The sequence below is a fragment of the Silurus meridionalis genome, chromosome 13, assembly GCF_014805685.1.
Source record: "Silurus meridionalis isolate SWU-2019-XX chromosome 13, ASM1480568v1, whole genome shotgun sequence".
NCBI classification, from domain to species: Eukaryota; Metazoa; Chordata; class Actinopteri; order Siluriformes; family Siluridae; genus Silurus; species Silurus meridionalis.
Genome location: NC_060896.1, coordinates 16,895,915 through 16,914,835, shown reverse-complemented (window position 1 = coordinate 16,914,835; position 18,921 = coordinate 16,895,915). Strand labels below are relative to the sequence as shown.

General features: G+C 39.7%; 1 protein-coding gene and 1 pseudogene across 8 annotated transcripts in view; both read right to left on the bottom strand.

Annotated features, from left to right (window-relative positions):
• Positions 1-18,921, bottom strand: part of reln (reelin) — a 515,746-nt gene that overhangs the window by 333,117 nt on the left and 163,708 nt on the right. The window lies entirely within an intron of this gene.
• LOC124395672 lies at positions 14,891-15,957 on the bottom strand (annotated as a pseudogene).

The following is an 18,921-nucleotide window of genomic DNA, read 5'->3' as shown; positions in this document are numbered from 1 at the left end:
GCCTGGTGTGGAGCAAACAACCTGTCTCTGAAAGTTGACAAAACCAAAGAGATGGTTGTGGACTTCAGGAGAGCACAGAGCGACCAATCTCCACTGATTATTAATGGATCCTAAGTGGAGATCGTCAAGAGCACCAAATTCCTTGGTGTTCATCTGGCAGACAACCTCACCTGGTCACTCAACACCAGCTCCATCACAAAGAAAGCCCAGCAGCGTCTCTACTTCCTGAGAAGGCTGAGGAAAACCCACCTCCCTTCCCCCATCCTGACCATGTTCTACAGAGGGACCATTGAGAGCATCCTGAGCAGCTGCATCACTGCCTGTTTTGGGAACTGCACTGTCTCGGATCGCAAGACCCTACAGAGGATAGTGAGGACAGCTGAGAAGATCATCGGTGTCTCTCTTCCCTCTATCATGGACATTTACACTACACGCTGCATCCACAAAGCACACAGCATTGTGGACGATCACACACACCCGTCACACACACTTTTTACCCTCCTGCCATCAGGAAAACGGTTCCGAAGCATTCGGGCCGTCACAACAAGACTATGCAACAGTTTCTTTCCACAAGCCATCAGGTTTCTCAACACACAGAAATGAAACGGAACTCTCACACACACACACTCACTCAAATGTGTGTTACCGAACTGTAAAAATTTTTTTCCTGGACTTAACACTTAACACACACTCATCACTCATCTCAATCCATTCCACCACCATTCATTTATTTATTATTTATTATTCTCGACTGTACCACACTCTTAACTGCTGTTTTTTGCACATTTATCATTTTTCACTGTATTATACTGTTTACATGCTGTTTCTTGCACATTTATCATTATCATTGTATTATACTGTTTACATGCTGTTCTTTGCACCTTTGACTGCTGCTGCATTCTTGCACTACATTGTTCTGTTTATACTCACTTCTGGCGTATAGTTTTTAGTTTGTATAGTTTCTACAGTCTTCTTGTACAGTACTGTATAATCAAGTATACAGTAGGTTTACTGGTCGGCGCTATATTGGGTTTTCTGTCTTGTCTTGTGTCGTCTGTCTGCACTGTTTGCACTAGGGAGTTCCGGAGGAACGTTGTCTCGTTTTTACTGTGTACTGTGTACCACTGTGTATAGTAGAAATGACAATAAAAGCCTCTTGACTTGACTTGAAAAGAAATGCAATAATTTACAAATCTCATAAACTTATATTTTATTCACGATAGAATATAGATAACATATCAAATGTTGAAAGTGAGACATTTTGAAATGTAATGCCAAATATTGGCTCATTTTGAATTTCATGAGAGCTACCCATTTCAAAAAAAGATGGGACAGGTAGCAATAAGAGGCCGGAAAAGCTGGAACAGTTGGAGGACCAATTTGCAACTAATTAGGTCAACTGACAACATGACTGGGTATAAAAAGAGCCTCTCATAGTGGCAGTGTCTCTCAGAAATCAAGATGGGCAGAGGATCACCAATTTCTGCGACAAAAAATAGTGGAGTAATATCAGAAAGAAGTTTCTCAGAGAGAAATTGCAAAGAGTTTGAAGTTATCATCATCTACAGTGCATAATATCATCCAAAGATTCAAAAAAATCTAGAACAATCTCTGTGTGTAACCATACTGGATGCACATGATATTGGTAATATCAGTGGAAAACTGTTCTGTGGTCAGATGTATCAAAATTTGAAGTTCTTTTTGGAAAACATGTCAGCCGGACTAAAGAGGATAAGGACAACCCAAGTTATTATCAGCGATTAGTTCAGAAGCCTGCATCGCTAATGGTATGGGGCTGCATGAGTGTGTGTGGCATGGGCAGCTTACACATCTGGAAAGGCACCATCAATGCTGAAAGGTATATCCAAGTTCTAGAACAACATATGCTCCCATCCAGATGTCGTCTCTTTCAGGGAAGACCTTGCATTTTCCAACATGACATTGCCAGAAATGTCAACATCATGGCTGCATAGAGGAAGGATCCGGGTACTGAAATGGCCAGCCTGCAGTGAAGATCTTTCACCCATAGAAAACATTTGATGCGACAAAGAAGCCCTAAGACAGTTGAGCAACTAGAAGCCTGTATTAGACAAGAATGGGACAACATTCCTATTCCTAAACTTGAGCAACTTGTCTCCTCAGTCCCCAGATGTTTGCAGACTGTTATATAAAAGAAGAGGGGATGCCACACAGTGGTAAATATGGCCATGTCCCAACTTTTTCGAAATGTGTTGATGCCATGCAATTTAAAATCAACTTATTTTTTTCTTAAAATGATACATTTTCTCATTTTAAACATTTGATATGTCATCTATGTTGTATTCTGAATGAAATAATGAAATTTGAAACTTCCACATCATTGCATTCTGTTTTTATTCACAATTTCTTCAGTGTCCTAACTTTTTTGGAATCGGGTTTGTACATGTACTATATATTTTATAATAAAAAACAAAGATTATTGTATTTGGAATGTCCACTCCTACTCATCATCATTCTTATCTTTCCCTAACTGCTCTAAGTCACATGAATTGCCATCCATAAGCATGCCGATGACAATTTCAACACTATATTTTTTTGACATCTGAAAATACATACAGAAAAATAATGTTTGTGTATTCTGAATTTCTTCTCTGAATTGGTAAATATAAAATATAGTTATTTATTTATTTGTTTTACTGAACGGACAAATATTAGCAAGCTACAACATTAGTGCCAGGGAGCCATGCCTCCCACCAATGCTTACACTCTCACTCAGCCTCTTCCTCCTACAAATGACCTACAATTGTTTTATCCCCTACACCTGTCCTCCATTTACCCATCCCCTTTATAAGGTCCCTATTTCCCTTTACTCACAGTCGCTTCTGGCTACGCTTCTAAGGGAGCACTCAGTTAAGTGTACCATCTGCTACGGGCACCGCTCTCGTTTGTTTACAATGCTATTTAGAAATATACTTTTCCACTTATCATGCTAGCATATCAATGCTAACTAACTGTGGCCTTTCTTTAGCATTGTAAAACCATTACATATAGCAAAGTGAGTTTAACATTATCTTTTTGCAAGACACCAAGTTTGTTTGGCTTCTACTATAAATTTAACATCACTTTCATAAATGCAGAATGGTTTTTATTCCTAAATTGATTTCCAAAGTAACTTATCATACGTGATGAGTAGCATTTTACTTTATGTACTTACACTCACCAGAGTTCCAATAAATTCTAATTTGGCAGTGTTGCAGTAATTTTTGCAGTAATTTTGAAGAATATATTGTGTATTTCACAGTTTTGATGCTGAATTTCAGAAGGACGTTCCCGCAATCATCATGTCAATTGCATGCTCCCTCTAAACTTAAGACATCTGTGGCATTGTGCTGTGTGATAAAACTGCACATTTTAGAGTGGCCTTTTATTGTAGACAGACTAAGGCATACCTGTGCAATAATCATGCTCTCTAATCAGCATCTTAATATGCCACACCTCTGAGGGATTATCACGGCAAAGAGAAGTGCTCACTAACACAGATTTGTGAACAATAATTGGAAGAAATAGGCCTTTTGTGTACATAGAAAAAGTCTTGGATCTTTGAGTTCAGCTCATGAAAATTGGGGTAAAAAAGTGTTTAATTTTGTTCAGTATACTTTGTTTCTTAGTGCAACTTTTTAAAGTACAACTTTGTCATTGCATAGTACAGGTACACAGCAACAAAATGTTGATTAGCATCTACCCAAAGTGCAAAAAGTAGCAATTGTGCAAATAGACAAGTGCAGATAAATATGTAGTATATGTCGTCTTCTTCTTTCGGCTGCTCCCATTAGGGGTCGCCACAGCGGATCATCCGTCTCCATACCACCCTGTCCTCTACATCTGCCTCTTTCACACCAACTACCTGCATGTCTTCCCTCATCCATGAACCTCCTCTTTGGCCTTCCTCTTTTCCTCCTGCCTGGTGGCTTCATCCTCAGCATTCTCCTACCAATATAACTCATGTCCCTCCTCTGCGCATGTCCAAACCATCTCGATCTCGCCTCCCTCACCTTGTCACCAAAACGTCCAACATGCGCTGTCCCTCTAATAAACTCATTTCTAATCTTGTCCATCCTGGTCACTCCCAACGAAAACCTCAACATCTTCAGCTCTGCTACCTCCAGCTCCACCTCCTGTCTTTTACTCGCTGCCACTGTCTGTAATCCATACAACATCGCAGGTCTCACCACAGTCCTATAAACTTTCCCTTTCATTCTTGCAGATACTCTATCATAAATCACTCCTCTCACCCTTCTCCACCCACTCCTCCCTGCCTGCACTCTTTTCTTTATTTCCCTAACACACTCTCCATTACTCTGCACTGTTGACGCCAGGTACCTGAACTCCTCCACCTTCACCACCTTCACCTTCTCCACTCACACTTCTCCATCAACATTCTCAAAGCAAACAATGCATGTGTGGTGCTCTTCCTCGGCATGAAACCATACTGTTTCTCACAGATGATCACCTCTTCTCTCAGCCTGGCTTCCACTTCTCTTTCCCATAACTTCATGGTGTGACTGATCAACTTAATTCCCCTGTAGTTACTGCAGGTCTGCACATCTCCCTTATGCTTAAAGATCAGTACCAGCACACTCCTTCTCCATTCCTCAGGCATCTTCTCACCTTCTGGAACAGTGGTTCTTAACCTCGTTGGAGGTACTGACCCCCACTAGTTTCATATGCGCATCCACCGAACCCTTCCAATGATGGCCAAGCGGGGCGTGTCATCACGAATCATATGAGTCGGGCGTGTGTCTTGACCTCCGCCGAACCCCTGAGACTGACTCACCGAACCCCTGGGGTTCAATCGAACCCAGGTTAAGAACCACTGTTCTAGAATATTGTTAAACAAAAAATATGTAGTATATGTACAACATGTAATTTTGTGTGTATGTATGCGTACAGTAAATAAATATAAAGGTTATATGTGGAAACATCACTGTACTGCTGTAAAATAATTATTTTCTTTAGGACTATGGGCATAGTGTTCCACAATCATTGATAAATCTAAACAAAATGCTGAAAGACTGAAAATGCTTAAAAATTAGTGTGCAGAAACCCTATGGGTTCAACTAAACATTGTGTATAAATGTAAATGGACTTTTTAAAAAGATCCGTTTTAAAACCGATGCCCTGTCACAACAAATGTATTTGACTAACTAGAGTGTCTGCAAATAAACTTTGTGGCAAACAAAGAGCTATGTGTTGTGGCATATAGCCATTACCTTTTTACTTTTTAAAATTAAAACCTGTTAACATGCACCAGGACTCTGACCTGAAGCAGCCATTGTTTGTAGGTGTTTATGTTTAACAATAGAAATAAAAGGGGCATAAGTAATCATGACCAACTATATATCTTTCTAAAGGTCTAAGCCTTAATTTTAGAGCATTGTTTTCCGATGGAACGCTTATAAGGAATGTATTTGCTGAATTTGTGTAAGCAGTAAAAAAATAATGCAGTACTTACAGTAAGCTTGTAATAGCGTATCCAGATGTGCAAATCCTGGTCTATTTGGAAAGATAAGGGTCCGCCGAACAACATACCATTGTCAGAGAGCCACCAGTCACACCTCCCTCCAAGGTGCAACACTCTAGCTCAGCATCTCCCTCCTACTAAATCTTTACTTTTTTTTTACTAATACATTTTAGCTTTACTTGTACTTAAAAATTTACTTGTAAAATTTACAGTGTAAAATTTCACTGAAATAACAATACTTTCCACGTCGGCCAATTATACATCTAAAAACATATATGATTTGGAAGCAATTTTAGAAAAATATTATGATTATGTATAGGATACAGATAGGCCCCCGAGTTACACATGTTTTGACTTACGGTTTTTCAATCTTCCGATGATGGCAATACGACAAAATTGTAAAAATATTTAAACAGGCATTAACTAGTACTTGTCCATGCTCCTGCTGCCACATTACAGTTTTTCTCAAATGCTAAAACACAAAAGCCAATCCTCTAAACCAAATGACCAGTTGTCTAAACACATTTACTAAATCTAGCCATCATTTTCCAATATCATAAACACATTTCACATGAAGACACAATTAAAAAAACACAATCCTCCGTTCTCATAAATCTTAACACATTTTTTTTTTTTTGCTAAAACACAAGTTGCAAAAGAACTCTGCTCATATTCTCAAATGAAAGCTCATGTGATGCAAAATGCTTGCCACAGTCAGCAATATTTAAACACAATGAACACACCTGGCGTCATTCATTACACACAACGACTCAAAATTGAAGACACTTGTTGCTAATGCTGTGACCACATGTACAAAAGCAAGTTCAGAGTGCACAGTTTGCTGAAGATTCCAAACAAACACGATGGATGAAGGCAGAGTCAGGGGAAGAGGAATTTGAGTCAGAGGAGGGAGAAGAGCTGGCCATGGAAGAAGAGGAGCAGGCCAACGAGGAAGAGGAGTTCAAATCAGAGGAGGAAGAGGAGCAGGCCAACAAGGGAGAGGAGAAGGTCCAGGAGGGAGAGCAAGACAACCTCGCACCATCATTACGGACGAGATGCGAGCAACAGTCATTGACCATGTCATTGTCCATGGCATGACAATGGCTGAAGCATGACTACGAGGTTCACTATGGCCACCATTATCAGGGCATTCAGACAACACAACAGGTATTGTACTCTATTGCTTTCTTTGTCACAATACAATTTTACAAGCCTGTGAAAGTAGTCTATTGGTTTCAAATCAGTTGTTACTGTATTGTAAAACTGACAACACATGTTTCTTTCTTTAGAGTTGAAAGAATGCCACATAGAGGTGGGAGGGTTGCCATATTTACAGAGGCACAAGAAACCCTCATTGTGGATATGGTTCGTGAGAACAACCTCATCAGACTCCGGGAGATCAGAGACAAAGTCATTGCCTATAATGTCAACTTTGAGAGCATTGATAATGTCAGCTTGGCCACAATAGACCGAGTTCTCCGGCGCCAAAAGATGCGGATGAAACGGGTCTATAGGGTTCCCTTTGAGCGCAACTCTGTGCGACACAAAGACCTACGTTATGACTATGTGCAAGTAAGTATACATCCATGTTCACAGTACAGTTAGTGGACATACTGTGTTGCTCAGTGGCCTACATTACTTCTGGACAATACTGTGCTATCTGATTGACTGTTGTTCTGAACACCTGTGCACTTTCACATTTTCACAGAGGATATTACAGTTGGACACGATGGCCAGACCTCATGAGTACCTCTTCCTGGATGAGGCTGGCTTGGAAAAAAATAAACAGCTTTTAAATTCATATAATTATTACCCCCACTCAAAAAATAAAAATAAATTATTAATAGTTTGTTTTTCAAACTGAGTTGTAAAAGCTATAGGTCATATTAAAGCTGGTAAAAGTTCTAGAATTAATGACCTGGCATTTTAAGTCAAATAAAAAAAAAATGTTCATCAAAATAGCCACTTTTTACAGATATAATGGCCAAACACACTAGTAGTATTCTAAAACAGAAACGAAATATGGTTCTTCTCAACACTGTTGCAAAGGTTCCCAAAAACTTGTTGCACTTGTAGACAGTGTTGGGTGTAATGCGTTACAAGTAATGTGCGTTACGTAATAATATTACTACTCTGGAGTAACGAGTAAAGTAGCGCTTTACTTTATAAATTTACACATTAATATCTGAGTTACTTTTTTAAAAAAATAATGCGAGTTACTTTTCAGTTAAATTATTTTGCATAAAAAAAAAAATAAATAAATACTGAATTAAAATGAACGTAGTCATGAAGAATCGCGCACCACTAGGTTCAAACCGTGGGAACAGAAGCTGGTCAGAAGCGGCAATGGCAGGCCAGAGCATTACATTACTGTGATGGAAGTATTCTCATTATTTTGAAATAGTCGAGGAAAAGGAGAAGGGAATAATCATTAAGTGTAGATTATGTGCCGGTAAAAAGCTCTTGTCAACTGCAAAAAATATCACTTAAAAAAAAAAAAAAAAACATCTGCATGCAAAGCACAGCAGTACAAAAGTAAGGGGGGGGGGGGGGGGGGGGGGGGGTCTTATAAGGCATATATGGAAATGGAGACAGAACTAAGGAAAACGTTTGCCAACTTAGAATATGTTTCCACCACTGCAGATCCATGGACTGCTCAGAATAAAAGTTTTCCGTGAGAGAGACACGTACGATGCCATTGCAGCGGAGAGAGAGAGCAAATTCACAGCTTATTTGCTCTTTGTGGGAAGATAACTGCCACGGTCACTGATAATAGCGCAAACTTTGTAAAATCGTTCAGAATGTTTCAAGCTAGTGATAAAGCAGAGAATGTAGACGAGGACGAGGTCATATTTACGGAACTGCACAAAGTTTTACGTGATGACAGCAAAAGCTATGTTCTCCCTCCATTTCACCGGAGTGCATCCCACACCTTTAACCTTATATACACGAACGACATAGTTACATATTTGACAGCTAAGGCAGATTGCAAAGCAGTGTACAGAAGAGCGACTAGAAAGTGTTCAGCCTTGTGGTTAAAAGTTAGTCGATAATCTTATTGTCCTCTAAGCAGTTATTAAACATTTTAAATGTTTAAGACATGTCTTTTGCTCTAATATAACTTATTTCTTAATCGCAATTATCTATATTACACCTGTAAGGCGTGAAAGAGATACAAGTAACGCAAAAGTAACGCGAAAGTAATATAACGCATTACTTTCCATAAAAAGTATTTAAGTAACGTAATTAGTTACTTTTTTGGGGAGTAACTTAATATTGTAATGCATTACTTTTAAATGTAACTTTGCCCAACACTGCTTGTAGATTGCTTTGCTTTCAATCTTCTGGCCAGTTCATCCTAAACCAGTTTGATGAGGTTTAAGTCTGGAGATGTCTGTCATTCCATGATTTGAAGCCTTCTGTCTTGTTCTTTTTTTTCTAAGGTAGTTCTGACTCAGCCTAGAGATATGTTTTCAGTCAATATCTTACTGTAGAATGATTTCCTGACCAAACAGGCATATATTAGAGGGTACTGTATGGTGATACAAAATGGTGTGGTGGTAATGTTGGTTTAAGGTGCCACTCACATTGTGCAAGTCACTGATACCCAGACCATTGTGAATTCTCATCCAACATGTTTGACAGTTGGTGTCACACTGTGAAACCATCCTTACACCTACTTAAAAACATACAAAAACCATACAAAAGTAAGCCTTTATTTTCTTCTCTTAGTAATGGCTTCGTTACTGCTACTTGGCCTGTCATACCTGTAGCTTGCAGTCTTATATTCACAGTTTAAAATGATACTTGCTTACTTGACAATTGTTAAGCTGTACTTGAAACTGTTGTCCTATGAACTGCTTATCAGTCAAATTGTTGACATAAAAAAACTTGTCTTCTGATTTTATTGTGGTTTTTCTGCCAGACCTCTTCCTGACAGAATTTTCATCTACTTCCTCTAGCTTCCTTTTACTGACACCTTGGCATTATTTGCAATTTATTTAAAGGACAGACTTACACTTTTAAGAGTTGTTGTACAATACTGTCTGTATTTGGTAACCTAACCATATTTTTCCACCTCTTGCAGTTTTCTGCTTGATTTTTTTTTTAATTTCAGGTTATTCATTGACCTTGAACTTCTTAACTTTTAATAAAAACTGAAAAAAGATCTTCTGTTCCTAGACCTAGGTCCTAGAATTTGGTAAATAAAACAATGATTAACAACACAGGACATATTACACTGTGATTATTACAATATATTTTTTATCATCATTTTTTTTGTTGTTGCCAAAATTAAGCTGAAATGGAGAAAACGTGTGAAAAACATCTTATGATTAAACAGCATCTTGAAGTATTCATGTTCTGTATGACTTTATCAATCTCTCAGAACAGTGTGGAGAACGGATGAAGGAAAATGGAGCAGAATTCCTAGGCCCTCTCTCCTGGAGTCTAATCCCAGTACCCTGGAGGTTTTTGAGTGAAACATTGGGTTGATGATTATTTGGTTGATAAAAATCTCCGACATAGGCCACTGGCTCTACCGAACAAGTTAATGCATGGAGAAAGAGGAGATGTAAGGGATAAGGAAACCCAACGAGTACTTTGCCCTGGATTTTTAGCACAGACTGGGTGTTTTTCAAACCATGCTAGACACACCATTTATATCTTGGTGGGAAAAGATGTTAGATTGACAATAAATTACTTTGCCTTTTCATGGCTGGCATGACTGGAACAAGGCTCTGGTGATGGGAAAAAAATTCACCCTTTCTGAACTATTGGGGACACACACACACACAGGATCGAATGATGACTGGTCTGGCCCAACCTTGGGTTGTGCTATGAAAGAGTTATTCAAAAAAGAAAAAGAGAGACAGAGAATGATGTTTGAGAATCTGGCCTATGCGGATCGTCGTGAGGGCTATAGAAGAAGATGGAATGGACCGGTCACCAATCATCTCCTGAGGAGAGTTATGCTGTTCCATTACCGCTAACAGAGTCTTCGATGCCTGTGGCATCCAAATAGGCCTCACCTGCTTCTGAGCATTACTTTTCGCTCTGTAGAACTGATTGTCTTAAAACACCCCTCTGATTATGGCTCGTGGTTGACGTCAATCGCCTTTTTCAAATATTTGAAATCCGCCATGCTACATTTGCTCAACGGGGCTCTAAGAAGATACTTGAAAGATTAATGCAACGGCTGTTGAAGCAACCATTATAGGCAGGGGTAGCACTCGTGTTTGCTAAAACCCCCGACAATATCTATCAGACTGACTTTCGTGGTTTAATGCAGAAACTGTGGACCCCCAGGTTAATAAAGAGGCATCAAGTGATATCTGGAAAACTACGACCTCCCGTCGAATGAGGAACATGTCAAAACGGCAACGCAGAATCTTTTGCTGGCACTTAGATCTAAAGGTATCGTCTACAATCGCATCTACTGGATGTACACATTGAAAAGCTGTTGTGTGGGAGTATTTCACTTAACTTTGTTTTATTTAGGACTCTTTTTGTTAACTTATATATATGTATACTTTTTTGTTAATGCACATGTAGTTTATTTTATTCAATTTTTGTATGCAACCAGCAATTAGGGTTGCACAAACCAGTGCACTCTTAGAGTCTGTCCCAAGCCCGGATAAATAGGGTGGATTGCGTTAGGAAGGGTATCTAGCATAAAACATATGTTAAATATTCGGATTATGAATCAACTTTCATACCAGATCGGTCAAGGCCCGGGTTAGCAATGACCACCACAGGTATTGTTAGCCAACAGAGTACTGGTGGAAATTGGGCTATTGTTGGCCAAAGGTGGAGAAGGACAGGAGGAAGACATCTACAGAGACAGCAGGGAAAGGATAAGTGGAGAAGAGTGGAGGTTAGTGTTGGTACTTTAAATGTTGGTACTATGACTGGAAAAAAGGGAAAGAGGTAGCTGATATGATGGAGCAGAGAAAGGTAGACGTGTGTTCAGGAGACCAAGTGGAAAGGGAGTAAGGCCAAGAACATTGGAGGTGGTGTGGATGGAAAGAGAAACGGTGTAGGGGTGATCCTGAGTGAATAGTTTAGTAAGAGTGTAGTGGAGGTGAAGAGAGTTTCTGATCGGGTGATGAACGTGAAGCTGGAAGTAAAAGGGGTGATCGTAAATTTCATCAGTGCCTCCACAAGTTTGTTGTGAGATGGAGGATAGGGAAAAATTCTGGAGTGAGTTGAATGATGACTTCATTCAACTCACTCCAGAATTTTTCCTTATGTACATAGAAAAGAATGATTAGTGATTGGGCAGACTTCAATGACCATGTTGGTGAAGGAAACAGAGGTGATGAGGAGTTGATGGGTAGGTATGTGGAGGGGCAGATGGTGGCAGATTTTGGTAAAGAATGGTAAAGTCAGTGGTGAATACGTATTTTAAGAAGAAGGGTGATATAATCCCTAATCCCTAATTAAGAAACCCGACTTTTACCCATGTCAACTGTCCAACTACAGGCCAATATCAAATCTCTCCTTTCTAGCCAAAATTTTAGAAAAGGCTGTGCCACAGCAGTTATGCTCACAACTACTTATGAATAACATTTTTGAAATGTATCAGTCAGGATTTAGGCCTCATCATAGCACAGAGACGGCACTAGTTAAGGTGGTAAATGACCTGCTATTGGCCTCTGATCAGGGTTTTGTCTCTTTACTTGTTTTGCTTGACTTTAGTGCAGCTTTTGACACCATTTTGATCACACTATACTGCTTGCTAGACTTGAGAACGTTGTTGGAATAAAGAGAACAGCTCTCTCTTGGCTCAGGTCTTACTTGACTGATCGCTATCAGTTTGTTGATGTAAATGGTGAGTTCTCCACACTCTCTGAGGTAAAGTTTGGTGTGCCGCAAGGATCTGTCTTAGGCCCATTGCTTTTCTCTTTATAGTTGCTGCCTCTGGGGTAAATTATACTTAAACATGGTATTCGCTTCAGTTGCTATGCTGATTATACACAGCTGTGTATTTCAGCAAAGCCAGATGAGAGAGATCAGCTTAACAATGTTGAGGAGAGTCTTAAGGACATTAGACAGTGGATGCTTAATAACTTTCTTCTGCTCAACTCAGATAAGACGGAAGTACTTTTACTAGGACCACATGCAGCTAGAAGCAACCTTTCCGATTACGTAGCATCTCTGGATGGTGTTTCTGTTTCAGCATGTACAACTGTCAAAGACCTTGGTGTTATTATTGACCCTAGTCTTTGCTTTGAAGCTCACGTGAATAATAATACCAGGATTGCCTTTTTTCACCTTAGAAATATTGCTAAAATTAGAAATATGATGTCATTACAAGATGCAGAAAAACTAGTTCATGCTTTTCTTACATCTAGATTAGACTACTGTAATGCTTTACTGTCTGGGTGTGCAAATAAGTGCATAAATAAGCTTCAGTTAGTTCAGAATACAGCAGCAAGAGTCCTCACTAGATCTAGAAATTATGACCACATCACCCCTGTTTTAATCAATCTACACTGGCTCCCAATCAAATCTCGCATTGATTATAAAATACTACTACTGACGTATAAAGCACTTAACAGTCTCGCACCGCAGTATCTGAGTGAACTTCTGTACCAGTATGATCCTTCAAGCCTACTTAGATCAAAAGGTGCAGGCTATTTGTTGGTACCTCAAATAATGAAAACAGCAGGGGGCAGATCTTTCTCTTATAAAGCCCAACAGTTATGGAAAACCTTCCAATCAGTGTTCAGGACTCAGACACAGTCTCAGTGTTCAAGTCGAAGTTGAAATTGTATTTATTTAGTCAAGCCTTTTATCAGTAGATTTTCTTTTCTTGGGTAAAGGAGCAGATCTTGAAGGAATATGGATATAGAGTGTTTAGTGAACTGGGATATTTGTATGCTGTCGTCCCCTCACTTTCACACGTTTACTCAGGTTTGTTGACGGTGGTGTGGTGGGTCGTCTCTTATCCCAGAGATCCCTCATGTCTGTGTTACCTTCTGGTTCTCCCTTTTAGCTATGCTGCCATATCCTTCTCCTCCTGTCACCCCTCTTCTCTCTCTCTCTCTCTCTCTCTCTCTCTCTCTCGGTAGACTTAAATATGCTCCTGAGGTTCCAGTGACCACTGTTCCTGCCCCTCCCCCCTTTGTGGATCTTCCCACTTCATCCAGGCCTGCTTCTGGATAGTGTTCTCTTCGATTGGAGGCCACTCTGTGCAGCTTGGGACGGTTTCTCATCAACATCTTGGGGGGTTCCCTGAAATTTCGGAGTAAGAACGGGCGCTTTGCAGATGGATTAGACTGTAGCTAATGTCAACAGTCTGCTACATTTACTCAGGACTTCATTTCGCTTCTGTTCATCTTCACTGTACCCCGCAACATTGTATATCTGCTATAAATGGACATTCGGTGCAACCCAGATGAGGATGGGTTCCCTCTTGAGTCTGGTTCCTCTCAAGGTTTCTTCCTTATGCCATCTCGGGGAGTTTTTCCTTGCCACAGACGCCACCGGCTTGCTCATCAGGGACAAACTTACTTATGAAAAACATATTCACTTTTAATCACCACATTTTCTGTGTAAAGCTGCTTTGAGACAATGTTCATTGTTAAAAGCGCTATACAAATAAAAATGAATTGAATTGATATATAAGTGGAAGGAAGGTGCACACAGGTTATATGTAGGAAATGCAACCTGAAGGAAAATGGAGACTGTAATGTGTTGGCTGGGGACAGTCAGACAGTTGTCTGTAGGATGGCTTTAGAGGTAAAGAAGATAAGGAAAGTAAGGACTGAAAGGAGAATAAGATGGTGGAAACTGGAGGAAGACTCTAGTTTAAGGTTCAGGGAAGAGGTCCAACAGGGGCTGTGGTGGTCAAGAGGAGCTGGAGGAACTCCTACAGAAGTGATAACTTCTGTAGACAGCTAGAAAGGTACTTGGTGTGACCTCTGGGGCCAGTTATTCAAAGGTAAGCTGATCGGATTTTGGTTATTGGATTGGATAAAATCTTGAAAATGAGTTGTTCAAAAGAGAAAGAGGGAATCTGAAATCAGATTAGATTACGGAATCCAATCCTAGTTTTTATCTGGATCAAACCTTCAGTTTGTGTTGTTTAAAACTTGTCAGTAGGATCTGGATAACTTTGATCCAAAAAAAACAGGATTATCCTGATCCCAACAGGGGGTAGGATTTCAAGGTGGATTCCAGGAGGAACATGTAGTAAAACTTAAAATTGGTCAAATAATACATTTGTATCATTTAGTGTATATATTTTTATTTATATTTTGCACTTGACTCGTGTAACCGTTGTAACAGTGATAAAGTAGATATAGTAGACATATGCAACCAATTAAGATATAGTAAAGTAAAAATAATGAAATATGAAATAATCACCCAAACAGATTTCAATAACAGACAAAAATAATATATTCCATTTTTCTGTCATTCATCACCGTATATTAATTTCAAAGAAACAATCATCAGAGATGAGCCTGTCAAAAATAATGTCTAACAATTGCATCCCTTACTATACGTCCAGTCAGTCCCTCATTCTGACAGAATGACAGGTTGGTCTGGTTCTTCAACAGGCTCAGGTGCATCATAAACATCATCACAGAAAGGGACATTGTGCCTGGTAGCAATGTTGTGCAGGAAGAAACAAGCTAGTTTATGTTGCATGCTCCCTGTGGTTCCACTCGCAAGGAGTTAAGGCATGCAAAGCGTCTCTTCAGAACTCCATTTAAACACAATTAATTGCATATCTTGTTTTGCAATGAGCAGTGTTGAAGCGTGCCTGCACAGGTGTGGTTGCTGCAAGAAAAGGAGTCATCAGTAGGAGTGGATAGGCACTGTCTTCTAATATTATGCCATCCGGTCGGTTGGTTTGGAGCTCTCTGTATAAAGCACTCTCTCGCAGGATACGTGAATCATAAACAGGCCACTTCACGACACAGTTTGTGATGATAGACCACCCACAAGTTGGATGTTGATGCTGCACCTCCCCTTTCGGTTCATGTACTTCCAATCCCTCTCATTTAGGTTGCTTGGATATGCACATGAGTGCAGTCAATAACCCCAAAAGTATTGGCATGTTCCCCAAAAGAAAAAACTTGTGCTTGGTCTGGGCAATCTGGACATCCTTTGGAAGTGAAACAAACTGATTGACCAGGCTGGCCAACAGCTTTCACTACATCACTCACAGTTGATTTGTCCACTCCTATATTGTCACCGGATGCATAGAATCGCAGACCAATGAGGACCTGTTCTTCCACAGACAGACTGTGACTCCTTCGGGTTCTCCGTTGAAGTTTTGGCCTGACAAGGTCTGCAATGTACTTAATATCAGCATTCCGAAAGCGAAAGTGAGCATACAGTTCTTCAGTGGTGTATTGCTCCAGTGGTTGTGCATGCTCAACATACACTCTTTGACGGTATCCTCTTCCACCAAAACGGTGGTAGCGATGGACAATAATTGCCATGTCAGTGCCTCTCTCTAAGTCCTCTGAGAAAGGCTGAATATAAGATGGCTGTCAAATACCCACACACCAATTGGCTGATGTGCTGTGGCTTGTGTTCAATTAAATCAATCATGCCAAAGGCCTATAAATTCTATGTTCACTACAACAGATGTGGTGGCACCATGGACTCAAAAGGACCTAATTTCACTGTTGCAGAAACCCATGCACTGCTGGAGAGTGTTAAGTGCCATTATGCCTCAATAGTAGGAAGCTCTGTTGTAAGTGGAATGGTGAATAACAAAAGCAAGAAGACATTTGGGTTGAAATCACCCAGAATGTGAATGAAATGGGGTCTTGCCAGAAGAGGACCTTGGAGCAAGTGAAATTTAGATGGAAGAAACTGAGGGCCAGAACAACAAAAGGACCTTGCTGAAGCAAAAAACACCCAAACAGGCAACAAACCATTTAAGAAAGGAAAATATACGCATGTGGTTCTGGACATTATTGGAGGTGAGAACTCTAAAGCTCTGCACGGGATTCAAGGTGTAGGGAATGGTGAACCTACAATTGTAGAGGAAAGTGAGCCAATTCCTCCTAATGCAGAGAAAACATTCATTCTGGATCTCAGTCCTATTATTGAAATACAACCTGGATCCTCACTGGTAGAGCCAGCAGTCACAGGAGCTCCGAAAAGAGGCTTGAAGCGTCCTTTTACCGAATAATAATGATGATGCCTATGAATTACTTATAAAATGAGAGACTGAAAGAGCAGAAGCACAGATACTCCTGGCAGAGGAACAAATCAAGCTGACCAAACTGCAGCAAACCAAAGCAAAACTTCAGATCCGCCTCCTAAAAGCAGAGCTTGGAAATGCTGGTCACCCCTCCTCAGATGAAAAGAACCCTGAACAATCTTTATTTTGTTAACTATTGGACATTTAGCCATTTTATTTTTTTAACACGTTTTCAAAATATTTTATATAGTTTTTATAATTTATTTACTTTACTTTATTTATCAGTCTTCTTTTTCTTTGTATTATTTTTCTCCCCATCCTATTCCCTCATGCCGGACCATCATAATAAGCATTTCACTGCATGTCATACCCTGTATGTATGTGTATGTGACAAATAATAATAAAATTTGATTTGATTATCCACAATGTATTTGTTAATGTATATTTATTTTTTTATTTTTTGTGATTTAGATGAGGGGTCATAAAAGAAATTATGAATGGAAGTGGGTGTTTGTTATTTTTGTAACAATTTAGAGCACAGGAAATCCGGATTTGGTCATTTTGAAAACTGTTTATCTGGATCAGGGTGATCCAGTCCAATGTTGCTTTGAAAAACCGGATTATTATTTGAAAAGACGGATTACATGATCCTGAATAGGAAAAAATGTGATTTCCAAATCTGGATAATTTTTATACAGATTAAACTTCTGGCCCCTGGAAATAGAAAGGAAGACAAAGAGACATGGTGGAATGAGGAAGTGCAGGAAAGCATAAAGAGAGAGGTTGTAAAAACAGAATTTAGATTAGCAGTGATATGAGAAAAGTAGGGGCATGATTACAAGAAAATGCGACAGCAGGTAAAGAGGGATTTGGCAAAAGCTAAGGAAAAGGCGTATGAGATGTTGTATGAGAAGTTGGACACTAAGGAAGGAGAAAAGGATTTGTACTGATTGGCCAGGCAGAAGGACCGAGCTGGAAAGGATGTGCTGCAAGTTAGAGCAATAAAGGATGGAGATGAAAATGTGTTAACTAGTGAGGAGAGTGTGTTGAGAGCTGCTGATAAATGAGGAAAATGAGAGGGAGAGAAGGTTGGATGATGTGGAGATGGTGAAGCAGGAAGTGGATAGGATTAGTAAAAAGGAAGTGATAGCAGCGATTTAGAGGATGAAAAGTGAAAAGTCAGTTTGGACCAAATAACATACTAGTAGAAGTGTGGATGTTTAGGACATGGCAGTGGAATTTTTACCCCGGTTGTTCAACAAATTGATCAGTCACACCATGAAGTTATGGGAAAGAAGAGAAGAGATGACTATCTGTGAGCAACAGTATGGTTTCATGCCGAGGAAGAGCACTACAGATGCATTATTTGCTTTAAGAATGTTGATGGAGAAGTATAAAGAAGGTCAGAAGGAGTTGCATTGTGTGTTTGTGGATTTAGAGAAAGCGTACAACAGGGTGTAAAGAGGAGTTGTGGTATTTTATAAGAAAGTCTGGTGTGTCAGAGAAGTATTTGAGGGTGGTGCAGAACATGTATGAGGACAGTGTGACAGCAGTGGCGTGTGCAGTAGGAGAAGTAAAGAAAAGAGTGTAGGCAGGGTAGAGTGATGAAGAAGAAAACTATGCATTTCTGGAGAAAACAGGCGATCGAACCTGAGAGTTACATATAAAAAATTTTCTAGTTTTTTCGACCCGTGTTCCTTAAATTAATCTTTAACGGACCTGTATGATATGCAGGCTTTATCGAGGTATAATGATGTTGGTGAAGGCTTTTGAATCTGTTTCTGAAAAAACACGGTATCGTAAAAAAATTTTCACAAGCGACCTTAAAGCTTCGGTGTATATTTAATAATAATTCAAAAGGCAGAATGTGGAGAAATTTTATTGCAAACAACACCATGCGATACCTTGTCTTACAGGACTTAATGAAAAGCTACAAAAAAAAAGCTTCAGTATTAAAATAGCACCTATGCAGGTGACCTCGGAGAAAGCCGTTCAGGCAGTGGTGGGAGGTCAGGGCCAGCTAACCTTCTCTGCTGGCCTAAACACTATCAGAATCACTGTCCTACATTTACAACCTAAATTCTAATATTTGTTCCATGAAATTGTATTAATTTATTTCCTACATTTCGCAGCGTTTCTCTTGGCTGCACTGCTTCCAGTACGCGTATGTGGATGGTAGATTTTTTTGTCCAATCAGTTGGGACATGTCCTGCCATGTCAATCTAAGCTGCCCAGGACCTGCAAAGTCTGT